The sequence below is a fragment of the Schistocerca serialis genome, chromosome 2 (assembly GCF_023864345.2).
Source record: "Schistocerca serialis cubense isolate TAMUIC-IGC-003099 chromosome 2, iqSchSeri2.2, whole genome shotgun sequence".
NCBI lineage: Eukaryota > Metazoa > Arthropoda > Insecta > Orthoptera > Acrididae > Schistocerca > Schistocerca serialis.
Genome location: NC_064639.1, coordinates 340,389,990 through 340,406,002, shown reverse-complemented (window position 1 = coordinate 340,406,002; position 16,013 = coordinate 340,389,990). Strand labels below are relative to the sequence as shown.

The window sequence follows — 16,013 nt, the reverse complement described above, 5'->3', positions numbered from 1 at the left end:
TTCCTGAATTCTGAGAAAAATTGTTCTCTATTTTACTGGAACAAGCAACGTTTAATACCTCCAACTCTTGAATTACTGCAGTCATAACTGTCTGAATTCCTTAGTTGCAAGCCTTACATACCAGCAGGAAAGCTGCTGTGGTCGAATGTCATCGGAGTGATTATAGTTCTGGGATCTACTGACATGTTATCAAAACAAGGAAAGCGAAATATTTGAGGTTGAACCAGTACATAACACTTTCCTTTATTTACGTTTGATATTTCCCATTCCTCTTTCCTCTGGACCTGACTTCCAGATTTTACTTGATGTAATCAGTCTGTGCAATGTTGTTTTCTCTTGGGCTGTGTCACGGCTGTCAATCTATAACTGCTTTATTATAATTTGTGCTACAGACCTGTGCTCGTCTATACTTACTATTTTTTGTTTTTGATTTCCTTCCTCCGGACCTTCTAAGATGCACTTTTCTTCGTGATTTTGGTTCACAGTCATATAATGTTTGCGTACCATTATTTCTATAAAAAAGTTGACACGTGGGGTCACTTTCGTTCAAAATGGGTGCATGTCAGAAGTAACTTCAGCGGATTACATGAATAAATCGTTCTGTCAGTCATAACCGACAATGAATTTTTCCTAAGGCTGCTACTGTGCAATCGCAATAGACACAGAACCTTTATGAGCTAGATGAGCACCGCAATAAACATTATATGTTGAAAGACAGTACCAGTTTCGACATTGGCTGTATTACGATCACAATCATTTACTTCATAGAATTAGTTGACTTCGGTGAAGTGCTTCTTTCAAGTGCGTACTCATAGATGTACATATGTCATTAGAATATGTAACTACGGTCTAGTAACTCGAATACCTACAGAAACATAAAATTCCGTACACATCGCACAGAACATTGCTCTCCACGGATTGATATGGTGCTCAATGCACTTTATTTGTTCAGAGGTATCCGAACACCTATGAACATTAATAAGGGGTGTGTTCATCCATCGTCTTTATGACTGCTTGAATTCTGCTGGGCAGACTTTCAATATGGTGTCTGAATGTCTGTGAAGGAATAGCAGCCCATTGTTGGTAGTAATGTTGGACGCTGGGATATGGGCCGAAGCCGTCGTTCTCTCTCGTCCGAAAGGTGTTCTCCATTGGTTTAAGATCGGAATCCTGGCAGGCCAGTCCGTTTCAGGAATGTTATTGTTCAGAAAAGATTATATCACAGATGATGCTCTTCCACTGTTCAAATGGTTCAAATGGCTCTGAGCACTATGGGACTTAACTTCTGAGGTCATCAGTCCCCTAGAACTTAGAACTACTTAAACCTAACTAACCTAAGGACATCACACACATCCATGACGGAGGCAGGATTCGAATCTGCGACCCTAGCGGTCGCGCGGTTCCAGACTGTACACGGTACACAACGCTGTAAAATTTGTTCATATCCTTCCGCGTTTAGCGTTTTCGTAAGCGCAATAAGGGGAGCACACCCTAATCACGAAAAACACCACCATACCACAAAACCAACACCTCCGCGCTTCACTGCAGGCACTACACATAAGGCAGGCAATGTTTTCCAGGCATTCGCTAAACCTAAACGTGTACATCGGATTGCTATTATGTATAGCGTGAGAATCAAACCAAATCGTTTCGGTATCATTTACAGTCCTGTTGCTTCGCTCTTTACGCCTGCTCATACGTCGCTTAGCAGTGACTACAGAAACGCGCAACTTATGAGGAGCTGCTTGACCATTAGACTATTTACTTCAACCCCCTGTGCATGGTCCCTTTGGAACTCAGGAGCGATTCCTTCCGCAGATTTCATTTCAGATTACGACAACGCTCCGCAGTTCTGTCCGTGAATGCACGAGGTCTTCCTGATGGCCATGAAGTTTTGGTTCTCATTTCGGGCAATCACATCACCAGCAGTAGACTTGGGTAGCTTTAGAAGAGTTGAAATATTGGTGGATTTATTACTCACGTGAGATCCACTGACTAATCCACGTTCGACTTCATGAAACTCTCCTGACGTATCTATTCTGTGTCTACATCTACATCTACGTCTGCTGTGGTACTGAGATACCGCACAAGAAGAGTTTGCAACAGTTGGTACTAGAAGTACCGTGAAAGTCCGTCCGCATTAGGAACATAGCGGAACAGTGGCCGACAGATAGCCTTCAGTAGACAGAACAGTGAATAGAATTATCTTGTATGGACAGAGAACGCCTGCCTAGAGACTTAATTGAGTGCTGTTAGTTTGGAACTGTTCTTCGAATAGTACATCAAGACAGAAGATTAGTTCTCTTCCGACTTTAGTTTGGAGAACATAATTCAGTTTGTGTTCATGAAAACTGTAGCCAACGCAGAGCAGACAGCATTCCCAAGGTTGACTAATGTATGGTACTTTTGTGTTACTTTCATTGTGCGCGTGCTGTCCTATAACCCACGTATCCGTCCCACCAGCACACCTGTATCGCTCTGTTTCAGCGGCAGCGAGATTTTCATCAAAGTGGACGCCCCTCAAACATCTGTACTCTGCGATCCATTGTGAAGTGCGTGGCAGAGTATAGGTTATTAGAACTTTTTCCCGTTCCATTCACGTACGGAGCATGGGAAAAATGGTTGTTTAAATGCCTCCGTGTGTGTCGTAATTAATATAATCTCATCCTCACGATTCGTATGGGGGCGATATGTTGTGGGTTGTGGTATATTCCTAGAGCCACAATTTAAAGCCCGTTCTTGCAACTGTGTTAGTAAATTTTCTCGTGATACTGTCCGTCTTCAAGAGTCTGCCAGTTCAGTTATTTCAACATATCAGTGACACTCTCTCGCGGGTCAAACAAACCTGTCACCATTCGTGCTGCCCTTCTCTGTATACGTTAACTATCCCATGCTACTCCTATCTGGTTTGGATCGAAACACTTGAGCAGTTTTCTGTGATGGGTGGCACGAGTGATACGTAAGCAGTCTCCTTTCTAGACTGACTGCATTTCCCAAGTATTCTACCTTATACCAAAGTCTGCGACCTGCTTTACTCAGGACTGTGGCTATGTGATCGTTCCACTTCATGTTCCTACTAAGTTTACACCCCAGTATTTGTCTGCGGTTACAAATGGTTCAAAAGGCTCTGAGCACTATGGTACTTAACATCTGAGGTCATCAGTCCCCTAGACTTAGATCTACTTACACCTAACTAACCTAATGACATCACACACATCCATGCCCGAGGCAGGATTCGAACCTGCGACCGTAGCAGCAGCGCGGTTCTGGACTGAAGCGCCAAGAACCGCTCAGTCACAGCGGCCGGCTCTGCGATTACAGATTCCAGCTGTGACTCACTAATATTATTAGGTTGGTGCGTACGTTTGTCCCGTTTCTGCTTTGCATGTTGGTATTCCGGTTGCTATGAGTTTATTTGTCGATTGTCATTTTTTATTTGTAGTTCGCTGTTGCTATTTGAGTTTACATATTGTCATTTAAAGATTGCGTGTGGAGCTGTGGACGCTAGAAAATGGAGTGTCAAGTAGAGAAATACGAAACGTTTCCGACAGATTCTTCAGAGTTCAGCAAACGGGTGACTGCGGCTAAGGCAGAGGGAAGCGTTTGCGCCGTGAATGGGGGTAATGCCACTGGACAGAGCACGCCAAGAAAATGGTTTCATAATTTTAAGGAGAATCGTTTTGACATTAGTGACTCTCCATGTTCAGGAAGACCTTCGAGGTTGAAGAAGATCGTTTCAACGTATTAAGCCGCAATGATCCAGGTCAATGTACTCGAGAACTGGCAAAGTGACATTTGCAGGCAATGACGAAGGTTCCAAAATCGGTTGTATGGGTACCGCATGCTCTAAGCAAAATCACAAAAATCGAGGGGTGGCAGTACGCGTATCTCTGCTTCCTCGTCATCAGTTGGCTCGAGAACTACACCGACCATTCCCGTCCCGTATCATTACTGGTGGCGATAAATGGCGTATTTATGCTAACATAAAGAAAGGAAAGGAGTATTTGAGGCCAAACAAAGCAGCTACTCCCCGTTCAAAGACCTGCGTGCATCCACAAAGGGTAATATTATGCATCTCGTGAAAAAGCGACTGTGTAGTGTACTACGAATTGCTTCGAGAGGTGTAACCATCATTGCTGACATTTATTGTCAACAAGTGAGACGTCTCGCAGACACAACCCAAGAACAACGACCTGGAAGACTGGGCGAAGTGATCCTACTCTACGATAACGTTCACCTGCATTTCATTCGGCTAGAGTGGAGAGAAGAAAAAAAAAAGTAAGCTGTACAGGAGCTGGGTTGGGAAGCTATTTCGCGCCCACATTATTTGGCTGATCTTGCGCCTTCAGATTTTGACCTTTTCTGCTCTCTATCGAAAACTGAAAAAAGACTAAACTCTGTCCGAACAGGCCTTGGAAGGCCCAACGGCACCGACCGGCCGCCGTGTCATCCTCAGCCCATAGGCGTCACTGGATGCGGATATAGAGGGGCATGTGGTCAGCACACCGCTCTCCCGGCCGTATGTCAGTTTAAGAGACCGGAGCCGCTACTAACTCCTCAGTTTGCCTCACAACGGTTGAGCGCACCCCGCTTGCCAACTGCGCTCGGCAGACCGGATGGTCACCATCCAAGTGCTAGCTCAGCCCGAAAGCGCTTAATTTCTCTGATCTGACGGGAACCGGTGTTGCCACTGCGGCAAGGCCGTTGGCCTCAGTCGAAAAACCTTCAAGAAACTTCCTTTCCGGATGAAAATTCTCTCCTAACATGTCTCGACTTGTTCTCCGCCTCAAAATCACGCGATCTCTGCGGTCTTGGCATTTAAAAATTACCCCAACGTTGGCAGACTGTTGTAAATAGTGAAGGAGAATATATTATTGATGTATACAGTCTCTTTTATGTGTATCTGTTATGTTTATTAAACATACGGTAAAACACAATGAATTTAATGCTATGCGATTCTGCTGTCACTGCTTCTCTGTTAGCAACACAATACTCTCCGCCTCCTTTTAGGTGGCGGATCCGTCTCTTGCGACATCTAGTGGTCAATTCTGCGTTACATAGGCGTGTCCTGATACTTTTGATCAGATAGTGTAAAATCTCATGATATACCACATAGAACACTACCGTCCGCGGACTGATTTCACATTCAAATGCTTTTTAGCTTTTGCTGTCGCGAAAGACTGACACATGGAGGTGTCTCGTTTCATAAGAATAAATCGTCGAAATTTGATTGTTAGTTGACGGTTACTACTAGTTGTAAGACTACCGTAGGCTACCGTAGACCACGCTTGTTTTCCTTGTAAATTTTATCAGTTAAGTTCGTATCGACATTAACTGTTCATCAGGTGTGTTGCATATTGGCCGCGATCGGTGGCTTAGTAGATTCCCCTAAAAACCGGAAGCGGTAAACCGTGTAGAAACGAAGTGAGGATACATAAAGGGTAACCTACGGAATATTATTTCTACATTATTATAGTTCTTTCTGTTACATAAAAGTAAACAATACTTATAGCGAAACTGAAATCGTCAATGTATAATTCAGGTCCTAGTCCAAATTGTTGATTTGTGGTGACCTGAAACAGAGGGATGTTGTAGTAAAAAATAAAGTAAACAGTACAGATGTAGCATATAGTGCCAGTAAAAACAATTTCATCAGCAAAAAGGCAAAATAAAAAACCACAAAACAAAATTATATCCAACATCGCTTCAGTACTTCGTCGAACTCATATAAAACAAATTTCTGTTACTCATAGCCAACTGTAGCATTAATCAATAAAGACAGGAGACTCTTGTAATCATGATGAAGTACATTATATTGGATACAAAATAAGAACAATAATTAGGCATTTTTTCATGTTTGTGCATGTAAACCGAATTTTCATCAGACGTAAGTCATTGGGTTACAGAAAAGCGCAGAAGTTACACGATCTATAAATTTTTGTTGCTTATAAACTGCAATTTATATTCTGGAAGGATAAAAAAGACACAACGAACTAACACTGAATGACGTGGGATTCTAATTATGTGCAAAGCAAAATACCAAACAAACACAAAAAAGTCGCCGGCTCCCTGTTTCTCCATTAGGCATTCATTTATGTATCTTTCCCTACTAGTGGTACCAATGCTACCGTTATTGCCCCCATTTACTACCTCATTTATGTAGCGTACCCAAAGAGCCGAACCGTAGTTTTGGTAGAGCGGAATTCTGATACTACCAACATCATCATACAGCCGACAGTCAGCTGGACTAGTGTTGAGGAGCTGCGAGGAGAACATCGAGCCGCTACTGGTCCAATGCACATTCGAGCTGAGGGAAGCGGTAGCTTTTACGCCGGTTAAGTATCGAGAGAACACAATCGCGCGGAGGAAAGGCGATCAGTGCGCGGTCCGGTGCCCCAGTAAGGACTGCTAAGTGCTGCACAAGAGGCGGGCAGCCGGCCGCATTCAGCGCAGGACGGGGGGCGCGGGCGTCCGCAAACACGGCCGCCTTTGGCGCCGGCAGCGGTGCGGCCGCGCGGAAACTCGCCGCCGGTGGTCCTCTTTCAGCGGCTGCGCCAAGTTGTGATGTCCAGGCACGCGTGCTGCGCCCTGTGTGCGCGGCCGCGCGGGGCGCTGCGCGTTGTGTCGTGTCACGGGTCATCGCACTCTCCCACTCCGCGCTACACACGTTGCGCTCCCGTTCGGTGTACTTAAGGGGATGTGGCCTGACAGGTGCTTCAGAGAAATTCAGCGCCGGTCTCGGATGCTACGCTTCTGTAGCCGGGTCCCTGTCCTGCTATTAAGGATCATTGTATATGGCTGCAGCTACCTGTACGTTAGTAGGCCTGGTGGCTCGGTGGTAGCGATTTAGAAGTACTAGATATTAGGACAAAGTCCATTGCTCATTTCATGAAAAATACACTGTCGGGAAAAAAAAAAATTAGTACACCCTTCTAGAGGACTCCAGTTCACTCAAGATTTGATGTGCAACACTATGTATGGAATATATGTTGTCGTGTGACTAGGGCCTCCCGTCGACTAGACCATTCGCCGGGTGCAAGTCTTTCGATTTGGCGCCACTTCGGCGACCTGCGCGTCGATGGGGATGAAATGATGATGAGTAGGATCACACAACACCCAGTCCCTGAGCGATCTCCGACCCAGCGGGGAATCGAACCTGGGCAGGATTGACATTCTGTCGCGCTGATCACTCAGCTACCGGGGGGGGAGGGGGGGGGGGACAGGACATGGAATATATGAAATGATATTACACTTACGGAGCAATAGTTCGAGCGGTTCTGAGGCGCCATGTATCGACCCATGCTGACAACATTCATATTAGTATGTGGTGGAGTCTCCATAGGCGACAGTGCAGACGCTAACTCTCGGATCCCCGATCGTTCAGATGGCGTATACTGTCCTAATATACGTTATTCCCCACCTGTTGGACCATCACGTAAAATTCTGTAAAAGTTGTTGGCTGACGAGTCGTACGAGTCCCATCTTGTCCCACCATACCCCCCCCCCCCCCCCTCTCCTCCCCGTGCTCGGTTGGAGACAAGTCCGGACATCGCGCTGGCCATGGAAGTTGCTGCATGTCTTGAAGAGCACGCTGAGTTTCATTGGTAGTGTGTGGGCGAGCATTATCCTGTTTGAACAGCACATCACATTCAGGATGCAAGAACAGCAAAAGAATGACTCTAACAACATTTTGTACTTATCGAGATATGATTGGCGTCCCCTCCACGAACACCACAGGTGAACGAGAGTTGTAGCTTATCCCACCCCAGATCGTAAATCCTGGGATGGGATCAGTGTGTCTTGGACGAATTCACCCTACGAGACAGCGCTCACCAGGTGTACGTTCGTAAGCGCAAACGACCATCACTTCCATGTAGGCCGAGTCTGTTTCCATCGCTGAAGATCACGGCGCGCTGTTCCAAGAGATTCTCTGACGGGACAAGTCGAGCCGTGTACGTTGATGCTGTGGCGCGAATGGAAGACGGGCTAGAGATGTAGGAGCCCGTAGTCCTACTGCTCATAGCCAGTTGGCAATAGCTGGTGTTAAGTCTGAGCTCACAAGCCCTCTTATCTGTTCTCCGGTACATTTCCATCTGCCGCCGCTGCCCTTACAATACGACCCTGGCGGTCGTCTGTGCTGCGTGGACGTCCAGACGAGTGTTAGAATGTTCACGTGACCACTGGCGCACCACGTCCAACTTGTGTGGCAATTCTCCGAAAGGACCAGCCCGCCACTCGGAAGAGCACAATTTGACCCCTTTCAAACTCATTCCTTCAGATTCACTCAATTGGCTGTAGGCTCCGTGCGGCTCCGTGCCACCGTTGCCTGCGGGCTTCCCACGTTTACACTACACTGAGTCTTTTGGCAGTTAGTATTCCCTATTAACGGGTAGACATAGATGGCGCTCTGGTAGCTATGCCACTACGCCAGCTGTTGGCGGACAACGTTCAAACGATTGTCAGCACGTATACTATCCACCAGGCGACATATGCCATAATCGGGTTAAAATCGACGTCGTCCTTCCAGGTGAAATAATTTTGTTTTCAGCAGTGTATGTTCTATGATCGGAAATTATTTAATTTTATTTATTTATTTATTTTTTTATTTTATCGTATGACTAGGGCCCCCCGTCGGGCAGACAGTTCGCCGGGTGCCGGTCTTTCAATGTGACGCCACTTCGGCGACCTGCAGTCGATGAGGATGAAAGGATGATTATGAGGACAGCACAACACCCTGTCGCTGGATGGAGAAAATTCCTCGAGCCAGCCGGAAATCGAACCCGGGCCCAGAGGATTGACAATCCGTCACGCTGACCATTTTGTTTTAATTTTTTGCATTTTGTTCGGTATTGTTCGTTGCGTTTGGTCTGGGCGGACGTCATAAGACATCCGTTCAAGTTGACCGTTGATTCCTTTACTCAGTTTTTTATTATTACAGAGGGCGAGCAGCGCTCTGATCGAACACGCTGAGCTACCGTGCCGGTGCAGTAGAAGTATCAATCGACTGCGATCTAAAAGTAGGTCTGTAAAAGTAGTGACCAAATTTTGTAGCATATGCATTCGATATTGTAGCGTCTCTTTACTTCAGTTATTGACACACACATAGTTTTTTGCTACCCTGTAACAGTAAAGTCTTATAGGCATGGTTGGCTGGGTGACCCTGAAGTGCATATTCAGCCGCCTAATTGGGATCTTCTTTAATATACCTCGTGCACTCTAGCATATGTTTACTGTTCTGTACCTCAGGCGGCAAAATTGCAAACCTTATAGGATCACTTTGTTGTCTGTTTGTCCGTCCAACAGTTGAAAACTCTTTTATTCAGGAACTGGTAAACTATCAACTTGAAATTTATGTCATATACTGAGATTTAGAGTCCCTTGGTGGTGTAAAACATTGAAGCTTCTAAGTTAACGAAATCCAGAGATACGGCCACGTATTGCTATACTCGCGAACTCACTTATCAAAACCTATAGGCCTAGGGTACTTACCGTTGGCCTAGAATCATGAAATTTGCAAAAAACCAAGGTTTCACAGTACAACCAAAGGAAAATATTCGAAAACTGTAAATTTGTAATTATAACACACGAAAAAAAAAGTGTAGTTCATTTCATGTCTGTCCGTCCGTCTGTTAAGAGCCCTTTTCCCAGGAACTTACTAGTGAACGAGTAAAAAATAAATATCAATTACCTCTAGAAGTAATGCTAAAATTTCTAGTTTTTAAATAGATCTCTTTTAAACTAGGAGTAATTTTTATTTGTAAAATTTGCATTGGTTCGACATATCGCGGTACTATAGGAAGTGTGAAGAGCGATCAGTGCTATTTTAACTACACCGCCGACAGAGAATAGCAACAAACACATGGCGTAAGAGAATTGGTACACTACTGCTGAGGCAATTACGTCCCTGTTGCCGTGGCTTAAGGTACGCGTGTTCGTGCAGTGTGCAAGATTTCTCCTCACTCGGTCTGTACTGTAGTTTCTCGGTTTCGTCGGCGTACAACCGTTGTATTGCAGAATGGCACCAATACTAGTCTGGAAATATTTCTGAAAAGTGACGTAGCAATGAAGTATAATGCTTCATTTGCTTTGAAAGATGAAAGTTATGTCTGTCGTTTCTGCGTAATAATAAAAGAGGAAGTGAATTATAGTAACAGTAACAAATTTAAAAAAATGTGTGTGAAGTCCTATGGGACCAAACTGCTGAGGTCATCGGTCCCTAGTCTTACACACTACTTAAACTAACTTAAACTAACTTGTGCTAAGAACAATACATACAACCATGCCCGAGGGAGGACTCGAACCTACGGCGGAAGAGTAACAAATTAAAACCTAACAACAATTCATTTAAAATATGCAATAAAAACTGAAAGTAGTTGCTGCGTTACCTGTGTCTACGCAATATTCCTTTAATTGCTTGTTGCAATTAAAATCGGACAAATCAACACAAGAAACAGAGTTCTTCAGCCACAGTTTTCACCTTTCAGCACTGACTATTCGTAACGCTCAAATAGTCATATGAGCCCCGAGTACGATATTATTTCTGAGCAGACTTTAAAAAAATAGGACAACACTGGTGATTTTCTACAGAACTCAACCACTTATCACTTTTCGAGAGAAACAGGGTACGATGAACGGACTAAGTTTTCTTTTATTTGCCTGTTTAATTTAATATTTTGATTCTAAGAATCTTGAAACTGAGAAATTCAAATTTTTTCAATCTTTGTTTGATTTGTAATTTTATTATAGAAAATAATAGCGATAAAGACCGAAAATCGGTTATTTCAGAAACTGGTTATTTTGAGTTGTTTAAACAGTCAGGCTAAACTGTCCAGGGAAAAAAACAATAAACAGAAAACTGGTTGTTTTAATGATAATGGCCGTCCCCACTACAGGGGCTAGGCATGGCGACATACAGTCGCTGGACGGTACTAGCTGCGTGAAACCTCCATTGAACGGTGAGGGCTACCGAAAAGCAGGCGGCTGTCGTACGATGGAAATCGCAGCATATGGAAGAAAAGGGTGGGGAATTGGAGAATTCCACCAGAGTCGGACACGAACTGCATTTGAGGAAAGAAACCACGCCGTGTGAAAAAATGTTTTCGCTGCTCCGTGCCACTAACGATTCGCTGTGCAGAGAATAAGAAATTGACTGGAGAATACATAAGCTACTGATTTGGCCCACATCTGTCACGTAAAGCGTGCGGGGAAGAACACATACGACCAGCGAAATATTTCAGGGACTAACGAAATGGTACTTCGGGGGTCGTGGAATACTCGTCACTCAGTAACAAATTCATATGCAACAACGCTACCCACATCACTACCGAAAGTTATTTATGGAACACAGCTGCGTCTACAGAACCATAAATCGAAAGTTAACGACTATAAACCTGTACCGTGCAATTTAATGATAGAAAACAGAAACTGGAAACAGGCCAGGCATAATATTCACAACCTATTGATTAGCTGCAATGTTTGCTCGGTGTATTCCAAAATGGCGTACAGAGAGATCACAACAAAAACCCAATTACTCGACACAGAACTTTGTCTCTCAGCCATGCGACCGTCATACAATTTGAAAGACACAAAAGATAACAGACTGTTACGTTGTCAAATATCAACGATGTGGGTACGAACGAACGAAAAATTGGCTAATAAAATGAGATCATCGCACCACAGAATAATCGAAGAAGATTTACTGTTTTTTTTTTTTTTTGCAAAAAAAAGAAAGAAAGAAATGCACGCAGCTGGTTACTGGCAAACTGTACATACAACGTGACATCGAGAAAAAGAAAGAGGCAAGTCTGATAGAATATTAGTTTTACAGTTGTAGGGAACATTACAAATTACAGAAATACAACGGAAACATCGCAATATTCTTGATAATAATTATGCCGTGTTAGCAAATTATAAAATAAACACAGCACAAAATGAGAAAGAAGAATCACCGTCGAAACGTGAATATGCTACAAATGAACTATGGTTATAGACTCCCTACTCATAAATGACAAACAAGACACATAATAAGTAGAAGTACTTCCAAAATTTCGTTACTGAAAACTTAACTGTGAATGTGTTTACAGCGTGCAAAATTATTCACGTAGTGAGTTTATTTTCTGTTACTGTAAAGAAATTATGTGAAATATTATACTTGTGAAATTAAATTTCGTGGGAAAAGGTAGTAAAGTACTAATAGAGCGGAAGGTCATGGCTTCGATCCCTGGTCGGTACTAGGATTTTTACTGTAACCAATTTCTTCTCCTCTAGCAATGTCTGTTAATGTGAAAAATGCAAGTTGCTCCATGTTTCGGGGTGCAGTTTAAGCTTTGAATCACCACATAACTGGCTGGAAGAGGCAGTTGAAAGACCGAAGGAAGGCAATGGGATACCACCTCCACCTAGGCAACCGATGTGGTGCGCAATTCAACCATCGGGGTGGTGTCAGCTTTGCCGTTTTTTACTTATTCGATCTTATATCTTTTTCCAGGCTTCAGATTTATTTACAGAAGCCAGTGACTGTAGGCACGTAATAAGACTTTTTAAGTTTTCGTGGTAGGAGTTCGAGTCATATAGAACCGAAAGACATTACCGTCGTCTACGATCCCTAAAACTATTTATTCACAAAATCTACTATTGAAATTTTGGTCATTTTCATGTAGACTGTAGAAAAATTTTGTGCTTCAGCGCATGTCAGAATTTTTAAAAATACCTTTAGGAATGTGACATTTAGATACCCGTATATATTAGCTACATGTTTTTAAAAATTTTAACATGTGCTGAAGCACAAAATCACGATGTATTTATTGCTACATAACTGAAATTGTAATTGTGGATTTCATGCACAAATAATTTTAACAGTCATAGTCGACAATGATGTCTTTCAAGGGATGTAAGACTTATAAATTACAGTAAGGAATTTTGTGCACTAATCGTGTTTTTGTTACAAAGTGCAATAAGCAATGGAAGAGTCCTGATCAGAATCTGTACGTACTATTTACAAAAATTAACTAACGTTGTTGTTCCAACTGCGTTACTCGCCTGTAATCTCTGGAAATTCACAGCCAATAACACTGGTGGACGATAATTATTTGTACTTCGTATCCCGATATCGCAACTTGTTTGATACGACACATCACAATTTCCTTTGCTGTGCCTATCGCATCATTTCAGATTTGGCAAAAATAGCCGACAGATACGACAAAGCAACTAGAACCAAGACGCTAAAGCGAAACTAATTATATTGGTACTTCTGTTGATAATTCTGACAGCAAGCCAAAACCTACTATTTGCTGGTACACAATTGTGTCCCATTTCAATTCGTCTCGCCAGTACTTGAACAAGACAATCATTATGGAAGGGCTCTAGGCTGTCTGAACACAAATACATTGTTTCTCCTACGGTTAAGATTTGTTAGCTGACATATCAAGCTACAGTCTGATAAAGATTTCACAGGTCTGTTGGCCAAGTCCATGTAACGTATTTGCTGTGGTAACAGCTATACATATTCAAAATGTTTCGCCCTTAAATACACTACCAAGAAAGTGAAATGCAATATTAAAGAAACAAACATTTTTACTAACTACACGTTAGCAGTTTTGTAAAGAAGCAGAAATACTGTGCTGGCGGTGTACCTCACATATGTGTCCAGGTTTGCACAGGGATGTGTGACTTTTGTCATTTTGAGGCATGGAAATGTTTCGTAGTGACTGCCTCAAATATTAACGCTGTATTTTCAATTCAGTGATTGCACAGCTTATGAGTGGTTGTAACTGAACTTTGTCTTAAGTTACGATGGTTGGTTAAATGTAAGAACTTGTTGTATCTCATCTTCAACTGTGTCAGGTTTCCGAAACGTTTGATATCTGGTCACTAATACCTCATTCAGTCCGAATTAATTGATTTAAAAGGCGAGTTATTTAGTGTATTATGGAACTACTAAGCGTGCAACGCTTCTCGTGATCGCGAAGTTACATCAGATGAAGTAGGGATCCAATCCAGTTATTGCCATGGTATGTGAGGATAATTTGTAGATAACGAAACCAGGACGGAGAAATGGTTAAATCCCTAGTGTTTCTTCTGCTTGTTATTTTAGACATGTAAAAATTTTTCTTTTACATTTTGTAGGCTGTGTAGCGTACTCCATGAAGTGAAAAAGAAGAAGAAGAATATTCTGTCCTGTCTTGTCACAAGACGATGTTGTCCCACATGTTTCACGTATTTATCAAGGCCCTGTTGGTGAAAAATCTAGCTCCGAAGCTTGTCAGTAGTCTCCCTTCAGTTACGATACTGAAGATCTATGATAGAAAATTTGTGGTGGAAACGGGGTTTAACTGATTTTTAAAATCGATGTTGAAAGTTAGTTCAATTCAAATACAAGTATATTTAGGGTAACTGTAGCTCTTAGTTGACAACCTTCCTTCTTGAGAGAGAATGTACTTTTTTCTATAAATGGCCTACGTAAGTAGAAATCAGTGATATCAAGATTTCCAGTACTAAAATGTTGTACCTGGAGGGTAGTGTACCCAGGAACACATGACATTTCCTAATCAGTGGGTCAATCTAGTGGCCTAGTTTAGAATCACGTGAAAGAATGCGTATTAGAAACCACAATAAGCAGTTCCCGGGCATTTCTACTGTTTTTATTGCTGTGAGACTGGAGTTTGTGATTTGTGCAGCGATTGTAAATATTAAAAGGCCTACGTATTTAAGTTCTACATAATAACTGTATGACAGCAATTTGTAGGGCATGCTAATTCCTCAGTTACAGAGCTTTATGGTGAGTAAAATACAACATATAAATAAAGAGTTATGCTGTATTTCGTTGGTCGTGTACCACCATCTTGTACGTTGAAACGGAGGTCTTCTACCATGAACCACGTGATATTCGGAACTTAACTGAATTTCTTCAATGTCTTAAACAGTTTTCAATAACTTGAAAGTGGAAATTTCTTTTAGTTGCCAATAGCTTCTATTTCAACACATTATTAACTTGTAACTGTCTTTTGATCATGCTTTCACTCAATCTGATTTCGCATACTGATAACTGATGCGTGGTACGTTAATAATGTAATACATAGACTATTAACCACAGTACTGACAAGATTTTCTCGATTGCCGCGCTTAAATTTGTGTACAGTTTCTTTTCCTACGTACGTGACCATGTTGTATCTTGAAACACGATTTCGCATTTGGAAAACCCTCACTTTCCCGAAGTAATTTTTGTAATTTCACAAAAATACTGCAGCGCGCATGAAGTGAATGCTACATTTTGAAAATGTAATAAGAAAGTACAGTATGTTAAACTTGTTTACTGGGCTGGCTAGGGGGAGAAATCTGAAAAGAGTTGAGAAGTACGATACTCCCCCTTTTAATGAAATGAAAAAGAAAAATTAAATGGTGTTTTCCCAGAGAAAAACTGAGAAAAACATCTTTAAAATGCCCTAAGAGAAGATTACATCGTATATCTGAAGATTGGTTCACCGACAAAGAGGAGGTTTATTTAGTTGTTTTAGTCTGACACTTCTGCTTTTCTTTTTGTCACGAAATGCAGGAGTCTTTCCCCCGACATGAAATACCCTGTTTTGAACGCTACGATGCGGAGAGTATTTCACAGCAGAATTTCACATTGTTGAAGTGTATCTACTGCCACTTCATCAGTATCTCAAGCGTTTTATTCAGGTGGACAACCCTGTTTTGAGCAATATCAAACTACACTCCTGGAAATGGAAAAAAGAACACATTGACACCGGTGTGTCAGACCCACCATACTTGCTCCGGACACTGCGAGAGGGCTGTACAAGCAATGATCACACGCACGGCACAGCGGACACACCAGGAACCGCGGTGTTGGCCGTCGAATGGCGCTAGCTGCGCAGCATTTGTGCACCGCCGCCGTCAGTGTCAGCCAGTTTGCCGTGGCATACGGAGCTCCATCGCAGTCTTTAACACTGGTAGCATGCCGCGACAGCGTGGACGTGAACCGTATGTGCAGTTGACGGACTTTGAGCGAGGGC

The 16,013-nt window shown here is 42.7% G+C and overlaps 1 protein-coding gene across 1 annotated transcript in view; it reads left to right on the top strand.

The window, feature by feature from the left end:
• The window catches only part of LOC126455964 (protein gooseberry-like), a 257,113-nt gene that overhangs the window by 115,635 nt on the left and 125,465 nt on the right, over positions 1-16,013 (top strand). The gene's annotated exons all lie outside the window — the stretch shown is intronic.